Source organism: Sitodiplosis mosellana, unplaced genomic scaffold (genome assembly GCF_009176505.1).
Source record: "Sitodiplosis mosellana isolate CC-2019 unplaced genomic scaffold, AAFC_SMos_1.0 Smas_scaffold_4, whole genome shotgun sequence".
NCBI lineage: Eukaryota > Metazoa > Arthropoda > Insecta > Diptera > Cecidomyiidae > Sitodiplosis > Sitodiplosis mosellana.
The window spans coordinates 777,756-788,963 of record NW_022595247.1 but is presented as its reverse complement, the minus strand read 5'-3'; positions in this window follow the sequence as shown (position 1 = coordinate 788,963).

The following is an 11,208-nucleotide window of genomic DNA, read 5'->3' as shown; positions in this document are numbered from 1 at the left end:
ACTCTATCAGCAAAATAGTTCAAAAAAGACGCCCAGCTTGTTGTGGAACGAACGCAAAAAAAATTGGTTAAATGTTTACTATACTATTACTGAATCCTATTGGGGCACAAGATTTCCACCCGAAAAAAGTGTTTATTTGCAGAGAGAAGATTATTTATTCAAGCGATGTATTCGGCCGCGATCACATTTCACAATGTTTTCCTCGCCAACTTATTCCAAGTTGAAATCGCTTTTAAGATTTCCTTCCAATCGGATGACAGCGAAAATTATCGCTTGTAACTGAGCGTAAATTTTATTGATTCCGCCGGGTTTTTGCAGTGGCGAAAACTTTTTATCCATCGAAAAAGTTTACCAGAAGCCAAAATATCGAACAAAAATAGCGCTTTTGAAAGTTGGCAAATGAACATTTGGTAAAATTAACGTAGAATCCACAGAAAATAAGACTTACACATAAAATGGAAAAAATAAATTAAAATCGGTATCAAGAAATTGAACAATCTACACCAGCTTCAAGCTCAACCGTAAATTCTTTCGACAAATTACAATGTTGTAGAAATAAAATTCATTGGCTAGTTTGGAAATGTGAAGAATAAGCACATGCTATACAACAACACAAAATTGGCCATAAATCGAAATATTCGATTGAAAACTCGAAAGAGAAGCAATAAAAACAACGAAAAATCTGTTCAATCACGAGCAAAATTGTATTCATGTAACCTAATGCTACTAACTCATTTTCGCGAAAAATCAGTAGTCTCTTACCATCTTTTTCAAAAAAATCAGTATAGGCCAAAAAATTGTTGAATTCAAGTGAAATTCAGATGAAATAGAAAAATTTTATTAAAAAATAGTTCAAATGGTCTTTAAACTGATGATCTCAGCTATTCGGGATCATCGAAATCATTTTACCGGGACTTTGGTTTGGCTTTGGTTTTGTTTTTTCGAAATTGTATTTTTCTTGGGTAGAGATTTTATTCAAAGCGCGAATTATCCAATGACGGCGGAATTCGGTGCATATGAATTTCATGTTAGATTGATCAATTAAAACTGACTTCAAAGTTTTGATTTGATCAAAGGAGAGCAGAACTTAAATTTGTGCAAATCTTGTTTGGATATTTGCTTTACGGAATATCTCAAAATTTTCTTCCTGGAAAGAATAGCACATATTTGATTAAATTGGAAACAAAAAACAGTATAAATCAGTACGCAGGTAAAAAAATCAGGGTTCCCGGGCAAAATTCCCGAAAAAAAATTCCCGAAACGAAATTCCCGAAGACAAAATTCCCGAAAAAAAAATTCCCGGAGACAAAATTCCCAAAACGAAATTCCCAAAAAAAATTCGCGAAACAAAATTCCCAAAAAAAAATTCCCGAAGACCAACAAATGATGGCGGCCGGGGCATAAACAACGCTAGGGCTTCGCATCGCTGTCGCCAACTGGTGCTAGCACCTGTACACTCACACATAATGTCAAAAGCAATATCAAATTCGTCAACAAAAGAGTGAAAAAGTTTCCATTCAGTGTGTGTAGTACAGGTGCTAGCACCAGTTGGCGACAGCGATGCGAAGCCGTAGCGTTGTTTATGCCCCGGCCGCCATCATTTGTTGGTCTTCGGGAATTTTACTTTGGGAATTTTGTCTTCGGGAATTTTTTTTTGGGAATTTTGTTTCGGGAATTTTTTTTTGGGAATTTCGTTTTGGGAATTTTGTTTCAGGAATTTGTTTTGGGAATTTTTTTTTTTTTGGAATTTCGTTTTGGGAATTTTTTTTGGGAATTTTTTTTCGGGAATTTCGTTTCGGGAATTTTTTTTCGGGAATTTTTTTTTTGGGAATTTTGTTTTGGGAATTTTGTGGATCGGGATTTTTTTTTCGGGAATTTTGTCCGGATACCAAAAATCAGCATAGATACTGAATTCAGTATACTGATTCTTCTGGTCAAAAATTGGCCAAAAATCAGTATGATATTGATAAAAACAGTACAGTTGGTAGCATTAATGTAACCTTCAGTTTTGTGATACATTTTTCAAAATATTTCTCTGAAAGAGCGAGCATTGGTTCCATTCACGGTAATTGAGGTGATGTCGTAATGATCATAGCGGAAATATAATTTGGATGTGAAAAAGGTGGATGGATTCTGGCAAAACAGCGATCAAGGGGGAGAAGGATGGAGAGAGAGAGTGAGAGAGAGAGAGAGAGAGAGAAAGGAAAAGAAATGGGAAAATAAGAAAAAGGGTTCATTTACATGTTTGTATGCATATGACACGTACAATCGTATTGTTCGCGTTCAGTGATGAAGGATTGACTTTATTTCTGTGTACACAAGCATTTTTTCTCCACTCCACCTGTTTGGCATTCGTGATGGGAAAAACTAAAAGGTAACAGAAGAGGGAAAAAATGCGACAGAGCGCATACATATGTGTTATTTGGAGTGTGTGTGTGTGTGTTTTCATATATTTCGATCTGAGTAAAATAACATATTACCTATAATATTGAGCATTGTTGCTTTTTCTGCTCGATGTACGATTTTGTTCCATACAAATCATTTTTATCGGCGTCGTACAACAACAACAGCTACAAAGCATACACAATTTTTCTGATGACCATGGGTTCAGTGAGTATGTGGCCAACTTTAATATTTATGTTTAAAAGGAGCCCTAATAAATTTACTTGAGTAATTTTCTAAATTCATTTGCTCGATGCTTTTCTCCGTGTGCATATTTAAACCACAAGTTAAACAATTCCGAGTGTGTGTATGTATGTTTGAGTTCAATTCCAGTGCTCATGGCATGAAAGACACATGAGAGGTAAATGGTAAAATGGGCAAAATGTTGTATTGCTGTTATCAGTGGAGCGTTCATTTTAAAATCGCACCAACACATCCATAAGCCCAATGGGTTTCGGTTTGTCGGCGTCCCGTCAGCTTTATCAGCGAATGCCTTTTCGTTCAACAGCTTTTCCATGTTTGTTTCAATTCGAGCGACGTCCTCATCTTCGTCTCGATGTGGTTACATTTTGTGTTTGTGTGTGTGTGTGGCGATGGTGTGGTACGTGCGATAGCATGTGAAATGAAAATTTCACTTCATTAACATAAAATATGATGGTGATTGTGACATACCTGTGGGTGGTCGCCTTTCTGTTCTTTCTTTTGTTTATGCCACTTGAAAGCAGCGTCTGGCCCATTTGTTCGTAGTCTCTAACTCTCTTTTCTCTGCAGCCAAACTGACGTTTTTCCTCCATCGTCATAGTTTTTGATGGCTTCATTATAAATTTGCCCATAAAATGGAATGATGTGTAATCGTAAGCAAATCGTAAACTAAGCATTATACTTGAGGTTCGTTTTTGGCTGCCTTAGCCAAACGTACTATAGGCACAGCAAAAATCAAGCGAAAATACGAAATTAAAAGCACCATAAAAAATGAAGCTACATTGTAAATTTTTTCCATTCGAGAAACAGTCAGCTCTGCATGATACAAACACTCACACAACGAGAAGTGAAGAAGAAAAAACTCGGGCAAGAAGCGAAAAAATAAATAAAAGGTAATGTTCATTTAACGACAATTGAACGAGACATTGAGATATCTCTGTCTTTTTTTCTGGAAATTAATAAGAAGATAGAGCCGCTCTCTTGCTGCGAAAGTGAGCGGGAAGTTTTTCTTATTATTCTTTTTAATGAACATTTGAATGAGGAAATTACTTCCACTGTGTCAGAGAGATTTCTTAGCATTTCGTATAGAGTCATGGTTGAGGCTGTTTTTTATTCAGAGGCATAACTCTTTGTGTGTATGTGTGTTTGTGTCGGAGTAAAGGATGCATTTTCCACTTGAAGTCATGTTTCAATGTCATTTTTCCAACTTACTGAAGAAACAATATCGTCGTTATGCACTGCTGCTGCTGCTGCTGCTACTTCGCCATGCAGGCTGATTGAAATGTTCCGTTAGAACTGCACTACCGGTTCTTATGCCAAGTCTTTATTTGTCTTCCACTCGCTTCGGCTGCAAACTTCTGCAGTTCGAAAAACAAACAGCTCCAAATATATGATAATAAATAGGTTCACGGAATTTTTTTCTCTGCTGCTTCTTATTCACTATTCTCCTAAGTACAGTGCCGAAAGTCGTGATTGGTTTACGAACACCCAAAAACATAAAATAGAAACGGATGAACAGAAAAACACACCGAAAAAACTTTTTTTTATCTATGGAGTTGCAGTGCTCATTTCTTATGTCGCAATCCACTCGGCACTTGAGCCGAAACTCCGCGCGTTTCTCTTCGCTAGTTTCATGCCTCATGTGGTTTGTACTTTTTGGCGTTAATAAAGCGAACAGAAACAAAAAAAAATATTTCTTTATTAAATAGTAGGATTCCTACTTTCAACTTTGGCGAACAAATATTATGAATGCGGTGAGATACACAAAATATTACTCTTCCAACTTTTGGTCAATAAAAACAAAATTAGAATTTATCCGTAATGGAAGAAATAAAAGAAAACGAATGCAGAACGACAAGTCAAGAAAGTATACTTTCGAGTGGTTTGGCTGCTCCATACACTGTTTTCTTCTTCATCTTCCAGTTTGGGCCAATAAAAACGCAATGAACACAACTTTTTTTTGGTATGAATAAATCAAGAAAATTCTAGAGTTCACAAGATCCAAGGATAAAAATGTTGTTATGACTGAGACTGGTCTCGTTTTCATCGAATTAAGGGCCAGATAGTGCGATTTTATTCATATAAAGTTTTTTTTTCTCTTTTTTTCCTCTAGCGCTTGACATTCTAATCTTGACCGGACATTCTTCATTGCATAGAGCAAACATCACAGGGAAATATGAGTCAAATAAATGCAATCACTGTGTTTTTATTGCCGCTGCAATTTACGCGCAATTGTGTAGATAATCCATAATCCACTACTGACTTTCAGCCACTTGCTGAGCATAAGTCATTTTGCCGGCAGCTATCGGAATTTAAAATGGACCGAATCATCCATGCTGAATGTGAAAAGCAAAACTTCAGCTTAGTATCTATTCCGCGTATATGGTATGAATCTATGCTTGGGCCGAGTTCAGTTTAACACAGACTATTGTTCATCTCTTAGTCAATGCACTCCAAAAATGGAAACATCAGAGAGGGAAAAAAACATTTTTTCCCCATTTAACAACTAAAAACTTGAGATGAAAAGACGAGGTCAAGTGCTGTCTGCACAGTTTTGCTCGATATCGTTTGACGGACAAAACCAAACTATCCAGAGAATACAGACCAGTTGAGCAAGTTTTTCCTTCTGGCTGCTTTTTGGAATGTGTCAGAATTATACGCAATGTTTCATCACTTTCGAGAATTCATTTAGTTTGAAAGTGCCTGGAATCCATGAATTTATGTTTGAAGAGGGAACAACATAAACTTTACAATAAAAAAAATAGAGAGAAAAACATTAACTTCGCAGTCATTTTTCCGAATTTAGATGATGCTGAATTTTGGACTTAAATGCTTTTATTTAAAAGGATAAATGTCACCTGAAAAATTCATCCTCTCTAACCGTACCAGAACTTTTACCGAAAATTGGCCTTAAATCTTAAAAAATATCGCTTTTGAGCTTTTTATTTCTTTCTCTCCCAACAAACGTTACAAATGTGACTTGTTTCCAAGTTAAAAATAGCTATTCAATTTTTGTTTGCACCGCTTTTCTGTTGAATCGTCGTTGCAAATTGAATAATGGTTGGTTTTGAATGTGAAATATACTGATCGATACTGAGAATGAATGATGTTTTTTTTCTCGTCTTCTTCGTGTACGCTCTCACCACCAAAAATACATGCATTTTAACGGGCAAAAGACGTGACGCGAATAATTAATAAAATTAATAAACTCAACTTCTCGTAGCTGGGTGCTTTCTCTCTATCGCTCGCTTTTGCTCGCTGTTCCACCAATTACTCACTTCGCGATAACATTTGGCTCGAATCTTTTCCACAATTAACCGTTCAACGATTTCGAAAAGGCAAAGGGCTTTTTGGCTGAACGCACGTACTTTTTCGTACGTTTTACTTTGGCTCGATTGTTTCACTTGTCTCTCTTTTTCTCTCCCTCTCAATTTCTTTCGCTTTCGCTCACTCATTCATTCGTTCTATCTATCTCTCTCTTTCTCTCTTTCTAGCCGCCTTCTCGCACAATCGATTCGGAATTCGAAAAGCGAGAAAATTTTATTGTACTTATTCAATTATGAAAATTGTGATGACATTGTGCCAAAACACTTCGAAACGCGCATTTAAATCCATCCGAAATTAATTTTAACGATTATTTCGAATTATATCGCAATAATATCAGCGAGCGCCAGAAACACCATTTGGCGTTTATTCACACGTTTTTTGTTTAAGCTGATATAATTCTGCCATAAATTCATTGTCGAAATAGTTCGACATATTCTGGCATACAATGGGAATAAGTGTGAGTGGGAGAGCGAGAGCGAGAGCGACAGCAAGAGTGCTAAGGGCAAAAATGTCGAAGCAAAAGTCATTGATCTAATTAACTGCTTGTGCCATTTCACATTTTAATTTGGCCAACCGTTCGGATATTTTATCGATGTTGATTGCATCGCAATCAACTACCGACCGCCTGAAGGGTAATCGACTTCGACGCGAACAACACAATGCCAAGTAATGTTATCGCGTTCTTGTTTAGATGTTTTTTTCTATCCATTTTTTCATATCAGATCAATGCTTTATATCAGAAAAAATAAAAACGAAAGCGAACGAATCACTTTAACATACGCTTACTTGTACTGCCAAGCGGTCGGGATAAATAGATGGTTTCGAAAGCAAGAAATCGAAAATATCACAACAATTTACAGTAACTAACCGCATTTACACAGCAACATTTTCAATGCAAAAACACAATTCGTGTGAGTGGTTTTAAATTGAAACTAGCTTGATGTCAGATTCTGGTTGCTTCAGTCTCAATTTTTGAACAGGCAATTTGAACGGTCGGAAAGTGACATTTTTGTGTTCGGTTTGTTTGGAAATTGTATTCAAATATTCATTTGTGTCGCAAACCATTTTAGATGCTTTCTGCTACATTTCGTCTAATTTTGACTACATACATATATGGAATAGCTTGTTGTAACAAACAAGCGGTGGCTAAAAGTGGCAATTTTATAGGAAATTTTCGGCATCTTTTTCTGCGCGCACACGGAGACCGACACACGGTGCGGTAAAAAGAGAGCGGAATTTCGGTGAAAAGTTTTTCAGCAATGGCGAAACAGTGTGGAGAGGGGGCGAGTGAACATGTTGAATTAATTAGTAAAAAACGATTTCATATGCTGTGCATAAATATGATACAATGAGGATTGTAATATGAAGAGAGTAACATGAAAATGCGAAATCACAAAGTGGTTTTCCCATTCACATACGGCTTGACACTTGAAAAGTTGTACGTGCCATCGTTGTTTATGCAGTGAAATGAATTTGTTATCGTAATCATGTGCATTGCTCGCATGCGCACAACGCTCGTTCAGTGTCTCACAGCGTTTTCATTTGACAGGCACAGCGATAGCAGCGAGTTTATGGCATTTTATTCAAAGTTTCGAATTCGCATCCAAACTACCCACTTTCGAATAATTTCTATTCGCGCCAACACAGCCAGCGTGTTATTGAATGGTGCTCGATATCTGCTATCGTAGAAAAAATTTGCATACCTAAATATGATATGGCAAACGAATAGCATTCCCACGACCTCATTACATATCACTTCATCACCGAATATGTGATTACATTATGATTGTTCAGTGTTCTGAGATGCTCAGATCATTTTATTCATATTTCAAAAGTTATTGGGAAAAGGCACAATCCATCCGTACACGGCGTATCATTTGAGGAGAAGCATTCACTACAACATACGCCGTGTGATCTCTTGTGAAAGCATAATTTTCCAAGGTTATACCCAGCCACAGAAGCCATGGCAGATAGATAACTTAGACTTATTCGCATATACACCGGCAACAAGCAATTTATCAGGTCACCAGAAAAACTTTATGGCAACCAATGAACCTACGATGTAAGCTTAGTGCTTAAATCACTTCTGTATAAAATGGCCATAATCATCGTACCGTCTCTCTTTCAAATACCGTTTCCGGCATATTTCATTCGTCGCCACTTGCACATTTCTCACTCATAATTCTCTAATTATGCATCTAAGAGTCGAAGTTTGAACAAACCATCACTAATTTGCGAATTTTTATCTCTCTATTAACTAACCGAGTGACACACAGAGAGAGGACCAGAGACTCTGTTACAGAGTGAAATATTCCCCAGTGGCACAGCACTTAGCCCCGGTATTTCATCAACACCAAGCGTATATGTGGAAAATTGTAGGTAAATATATGTCTGTTCCGTGAAGTTCCGTGTCCGTACGAATTTATAACATATCATAATTTTTTGTGCGAAAGTATGAAGAGTTTTACGTGCAAACAATTGTTTCTTATAAATACAGAATACAAATAGTACGCTGGTTTCTATCACCTTCAGCCTATTTCACGATGTATATTCACGAAAATATTCTCAAACTTTCATTTTGAAAAAATTAAATTTAAATACACAAAGAATTCTTAGAAATTCGAACCATTTATTCAATTTTGAAAGAAAAATATCCAAATGCTCTTTTCTTTCATTGTGCAAATCATAACATAAATTTGGTTGTGAACGACTTGAATATACTAGTTCCGGAAATACGCAATAGCATTTCAACAATTAAAGGTATTATAAACTTCTTCAGAGAATCGACTTTGAAAAGAAAATATGTTCCAAATATCCGGCTTTTTGCGCAACACGATTTTGCACCGCGATAAAACAGACAACATTATGCAAGATATTTTGGATGAAGCGAGTGTTGTTGCCGAAATACTTGGTATAGAACTTGAATTGCCGAGAATAACAGGAAGACATATAGAAGTAAAAAAAATGTAATTCTTATTACTTATTACCTACTTATTACTGTAATAAGATAGACTTATTACTTATTACTCATCTTATTACTTTGTAGTTATTTTCTATGCGTATGTCCAAACGGCTACTGTTCATATACGCGTTAATACATAAGCACGCACTAGCGCCGAGTCTGTGTATTTACATGTTTTGTAAATTTTGGACTCAACAACTTATACAATACATACAATTCACAGACTCGACACCAGTGCGTGCCTACGTATTTGCGCGTATATGAACAGTAGCCGTTTGGACATACGCATGAAAAATAACTTATTTTACCCAAATTTCGGTGTAAATTCATCTTAAAATAGTTGAAACCTCTGTATTGCCACAACTCAATATTAGTCTTTACCTCTTTACACTCAAAAATGTTGCAGTGTAGTTACACGTGAAAAAAATGTCCTCGATTTTAGTTGGAAATTTGTCCTCGAATTTCTGAAAATATCTTTTTTGTCCCCACCTAAATAAAATCCTGGCTACGCCCTTGAGCTACGACATCTACCCGAAAATTGCAGTAGATGCGATGGATTGAGCTGGCTTTCTTGAGATTGATGAACGAATATGTTGCCAGAAACGATGGCAACAAATAATATATAAATTATGGCCAAAGTCTCTTCACTTCGTTCGCCCTAAAAACCATTTACAACCTTAAAAACGACTACATGTAGCTAACAACAGAGATGGATAAATTGCTTTGGCCACAGCATTCACCATCGAATTTCACTGCATTGATTGCAAAAAAAAAGCATCGGGTCCATTGCACCTGTACTACAATGCGTTATTTTCGAACCGTTCAATTTAAAGCTAAAATAACAAGTGGAAAAATTGAAATTCAACACGTTATTCTCGGCACCTTTCAACGATGATAAGTTTGGAATGTAATCGGATTTTTTTTTGTTCTGGGGAGAATGGGAACCAATATGGATGTATTACTCGTATTGTTGTTTGCTTTCATGGTTGCGTAGTTTTTTTTTCTGTTTTGGATGTACGAGTAGGTGATGCAATTCAATTGTATTGGCGTAAACACGTCTCCGATGGAATGTATCGGGTTCTTTTTATTTGTTCATCAAGATATATAACGAAATACCGCTGAATAATTTACAACAACAGCAACACATCAATTAACTCACAATTCGGTTTTTATTTAGTTGTTTCCCTCCACTCATTCACATTGCTCATAGACTCTGCTTTTCTGCCAATTCCACACTCAATATTGCACCATTACATTTGATCCGGTTGTTTTGATTGAATAGAGCAGAGCGGCAAGTAAAGAGCTGTCGTTCTTTTTTTTCGTTCACCCAGTCTGGAATTGCATGGCCACAATGAACTCAGTAACGAATCGAGTTCGTCGAACACTTATCGAGAACGACGACGACGGCAGCGACGGAAAAATAAGTGAGTTTATGGAATGAAAAACGCGGCAATACGAGATAGAGAGAAAGAGAGTGTGTGTGCGGAAAAAGTGGCGAAGATTTCATGGGGCCTAAACGGCGGTGAATCTATAGAGTCCATTGAATAAAGAGAACACAAGAGCAAACATAGTTGCCTATTGAATAAACGCATGGAAAAGTGAGGAGGCGAATAAAAATGAATAGAACAGAACAAAACAACAACATAGACGACGACGAGGACGAGGACGATGGCGGGCGAAAAAAAGCGGCTGTATAGCGAACAGAGTATTTCCACTTGAATGGAAAACAAAGTCAGTACGGTTCATTACATTTTCAAGTTACGTCTAACGTGTGTAGCACCCGTATCAAACTCACTGCTATATAAGCTCCATACATTCGACTACTACTCGCACCCATCATGAGCAATTACAAGCGAAATAAATGAACAAAAACAATAATAAGGACACACAAGCAGAGAGAGAGAGAGAGAGAGAGCAGAGCAGAGCAGAGGCGAAAAAAAACATTAACATTATTTTGTTCAACCGTGTGATTTCTTCTTTGGCTATCCCATTCATAGTGATGTTGTTACTGCTGGTGTTGTTGGTGCTGCTGCTCTCTTCCCTTTTACTCTCTCTCTTTCTTCTAGTTATGTTTTCTGTATTTGCAGATGGCTTGGTTTTATTGTATTTTGTTATTTTCACTCACTCACTCGTTCGTTTCACCCAAGTATCGGAATGGAGATGACGGAAAAAGCGGCACGTTTATTTGTTTACCCTTCTTCGTTTTGTCGAAAGCTCTATTCATCGGGCTGTGTGTGTGTGTGTGTGTGTGTGTGTGTGTGTGTGTGTGTGTGTGT